Below are 4,305 nucleotides of genomic sequence, written 5' to 3'. Positions count from 1 at the left end.
TCTGCACTGTCAGCACAGAGCCCGACTCAGGGGTAGTTCTCACGGTTCCTGAGATCATGGCCTGAGCCAAGATCAGGAGCTGGGTGCTCAGCCTCTCAGTGGACTGCACCACCCAGTTTCCCCAGTGGGGAGTTCCTTTTAAGTCAAACTGGGTCATCCTTTATAGTCACCTACATGTCTACCATGCGGTCCTTATGCTTTCTTATGGGTCAGCTCCAGTGCCTATCATTGGCTTTGGCCTGAAGAACTTGCTTTAGCGATCCTTGTAGCTACATCTGCTTGCCGCGAAGTACGCCAGGTTTGCCTTCTCTGAAAATGTCATCAGTTCACCCTCCATTTGGAAGAATGGTCTTTCTGAATATAGAATTCCCAACAGTTTTTTCTGTATTTTTACTCTTTAGAAATGTTGGATAGGGCACCTGGGTGAGCGTCTGGCTTCAGCTCAAGTCATGATCTCATGGTTCGTGGGTTCGAGCCCCATGTCAGGTTCTATGCTGACAGCTCAGAGCCTGGAACCTGCTTCAGATTCTGTGTCTCCCTCTCTCTCTGACCCTCCCCTGCTCACACTGTCTCTCTCTCTATCTCAAAAATAAATAAAATATTAAAAATTTTTTTAAAAGAAATGTTAAAAATATAATTCCATTTTCAACTGGATTCAGTTGTTTCTGATAAAAAGTTCATCATCATCTGTATCTTCTACCTTTCCTAGTCACTTTGTTTAGACAATTTAGCACACTCTACATGTGGGTTATTTTAAGTTTCAGTTTCCAGAAATCCCATCTGGCTCTTTGTTGTTTACACTTCTCTACTGAAATTTCCAATTTTTTCACTCATTCTGTCCAGTTTTTCCTTTATAACTTTGAGTATATTTGTAATATAATACATTATCACTTTATGTTATTAAACTTATATGAATAGGTGATCCGTTGACCCTTTGAGGCTTTGTTTGGGATTCTGTGTCTCCCTCTCTCTTTCTGTTTGGGATTCTGTGTCTCCCTCTCTCTTTCTGTTTGGGATTCTGTGTCTCCCTCTCTCTTTCTGTTTGGGATTCTGTGTCTCCCTCTCTCTTTCATCCCCTCACACTCTTGTTCTGTCTTTCTCTCAAAAATAAATAAACATTTTAAAAAATGTAAGTAAACTCCTTCTGAAATTTTATGATATGGGTCTGTTTTGTTAGGTTGAAGTGTAACAATCCAGAGTTTACTGATGGGAGAATATAAAATAATAAATTACAAGCAAATTACCTCATGTCTAACTTCACAATTAGCACATAAGGGCTCCTCAGTGCACATTTGTTGAGCAAGGTGATGGATGAATGCTATTTTAGAAAAGAACTCTTTAAGTCTCTGTGCTATTTAGTACGGATAGCATTTAGTTAATTTAGTTTGGATAGCATTTAGTTAGTGCTATTTAGTTAATGGGTAGTGCGAACACATGTATCTGTCTCTGGGATAAATAGTTGTGTATTTGGTGTGTATGCATGTGTGTTTACATACTTGTGTATGAATTCACGCACATTTATGGCCATGGCTTTCTCTGCACTCTGATGGGTTGTTTAGTGGTGATTAGAATTAGTGATGAAAAGACCCTACTGCTTCAAAAACAAAAACAAATGACTGCAATAAATTATAGATTCCATTATAACATCATTTGTAATGGAATTTCAGTTTGTATTTTTGGAGAGCTAATATGGACAGTTTGAGAAAATGGATCTGGTGGTGCTCTACTCAAGTATAGAAATCCCCGAATAAATTCCTAACACTGCCATCTGAAAATGTTGCTTTTATTTGGGGTGTTAGGTTGTGATGTTGAACTTAACCAAGTCAGTATGACTGAAATTGGTCTTCATGAACATAGCTTTTAAGTTTGTTTATTTTCACTGTGGGGCTGAAGGGGCAGAGAGAGAGCGAGCAATGGTGGGGCAGAGAGTGGAGGGAGAGAGAATCCCAAGCTGGTCCAAGCTGACAGCACAGAGCTCGACACAGGGCTCAGACCCCTGAACCATAGGATCATGATCTGAACCCAAACCAAGAATTGGATGCTTAGCCAACTGAGCCATGCAGAGGGTCCATGAACGTAAGTTCTTAAATTAGAGGAGAGACTTCATTAAAGATCTTAACCCTTTGCTGCAAGGATGAAAGCAAGTGTGGACTGTCCACATGACTTAGCTGTGTCCTCCCGGAGCTCAGCGTTAGTTACCACAGACATGGCGTCATCATCTAGCGCCTCTTCTACCCTGCTAGCATCAACCTCCGTGGTGCCTGGTGGCCTGACCCTGGTCTGAGATGCAGTCTGCCAGAGTTACTTTGAAATCTGAGCCCCTTCCTGTCCTGGGTACTGTTGTGAAACCTGGAGCTTCCCCCCACACCCAGCATGTCTTACATTCCAGCTCTTTGGCCCTAGATGTATGATTTAATAGGGTCTTTGTTCCAAGAGGACCCTGAAATTTAATAAAGAGTGTAATGACATACAACAATATGCTTCATTTAATACAATCCTTGCACACTCTGTCCAGAAGTTAGCAGTGAAGTCAAAGTATGATAAAAGTGAGCTGGTATCTTTAGTTTTTGGTAGTTCAGTTGTTTTGTGGTCATTTTATCATCTAATTCTTTGAGGTACTAGAATTTTCATGTGTTTTCCAGGATACAGCGTCACATTTTTATTAAACGTCAGTGTTATCTGTAGGGTACCAAGGTTTTAAATACATTTTGCTATATTTGAAACAGTAGCATGGGTTATATGATATTTCGAGGCTCTTCTAACTCCTGTGATTTGTTTTAGCCTGGAGAACTGAGTTGGGGATTAAGCCGGTTCCAGGATGGGTTGAAATACACAGCTGGCATGAGCCAGGCACAGGCTGAGTCAGTGGTCATGTGCCTTCGGGGCAAGCTATCACCACATCCTGTATTTGGAAGTTTTGTCCTTAGTAAAGTTAAAAAAAAAATCACCTTTAATAGTATCTTCCATTCATAGTTTTGTATTCTGCAGAATGTTCCAGAAAACTACAATGTAAGAATATTAAGGAAATACTGTAACTAGTCGGGTCTGGACCTAGTATTCTCATACATAGGATGGCCTGCCTAGGTCAGCTTAGGTGTTTTTACAATCACATCTCACTGACCATTATTTCCTCTTACATGAAAAATGTTCCTGTGCATTGCGTCCAAGGCTTTCACAGGGACAAACTAACGGATGTTCAGGTCACTCAGAAAGCATTTATTAAAAGCCAGCTGGGTGCTGAGTTCTGTGCCAGGTATCTATGTCAAATATATAAAAATAATTTAACATTTAAAAACAGAGGGGGAGACACAGAATCAGAAGCAGGCTCCAGGCTCCAAACTGTCAGCACAGAGCCTGATGCAGGGCTCGATCCCCCTAACCATGAGATCACGACCTGAGCTGAAGTCGGATGCTCAACTGACGGAGCCGCCCAGGCAACCTTAATGTCACATTTTAAAACGCCATTTATTTTGTATCATTCAAAGACTTGGATAGTCTCTGGACCTGCCCCCTCAGTTGGGAGCTCTAGCTCCCTAAGGCCGCAGCTGTGAAGGGGGTGGGCTGGAGTGAGGAAGAAAATGAGTGCCACGCTTGGTGCCCTTAGGGTAGTGGCCTGAGTCTGGCATGTCACATACAACCACTGCATTTAGCTCAGGACAGGCCGCCGTGAGCAGGGAGGGCTGGGGGAGGGGGGTTGCCACTCACAAGCATACAAGGACATGGAGTCCTGCCTGCCCAGACCTGCCCTTCCTGTCCCCACCAGATGTGCCTTCCTTCTCCAAAGCCCCGATTCTCTACCCAACCAGGTGTCCGTCTCCCATCCAATCAACCGCAGGACCAGCTACCTCATTCACACCCACCCATTCATTTCTTCATCCATCCATCCGCTTGTGCCTTCATGGGCTTACGTGTGCGCATCCATCCATCCGCTTGTGCCTTCATGGGCTTACGTGTGCGCACCCAGCCTCTGGAATGCGCAGTGAGCCAGCTCTCCGGGGTGGTGCCCCTGCCTCCTGCTGCTGTGCGGGCTCTGGTTCTGATCCACCGCATCCCCACTCAGATGGCGAGCCTGTGTCCATGAGCTCCGATTTCAAGGCAGCTTTATTTATATCCCGGTATCCTGTCAAGTCACCCTGCACGCAAATGCCTTCCAGTTGTCTCTCTGGAGAGTGACAGAGACTCGGGCCCCTGGTATGACGGATTCCTTGAGGTCTTCTTAAGGCTCCGATGTGCAAATGAAACGCTGTTCTAGCCAAAATCGGAGGCCCCCAACCTCAGCATGCGCATCAGTGTCACGAGAGCCAC

General features: G+C 44.2%; 1 protein-coding gene across 1 annotated transcript in view; it reads left to right on the top strand.

Moving 5' to 3' along the window:
- Positions 1-4,305, top strand: part of ADAMTS16 (ADAM metallopeptidase with thrombospondin type 1 motif 16) — a 143,236-nt gene that overhangs the window by 62,259 nt on the left and 76,672 nt on the right. The gene's annotated exons all lie outside the window — the stretch shown is intronic.

This window comes from Suricata suricatta, chromosome 6, assembly GCF_006229205.1.
Source record: "Suricata suricatta isolate VVHF042 chromosome 6, meerkat_22Aug2017_6uvM2_HiC, whole genome shotgun sequence".
NCBI lineage: Eukaryota > Metazoa > Chordata > Mammalia > Carnivora > Herpestidae > Suricata > Suricata suricatta.
The sequence above is the reverse complement of the archived record's forward strand: the minus strand, read 5'-3'. Positions and strand labels throughout refer to the sequence as shown.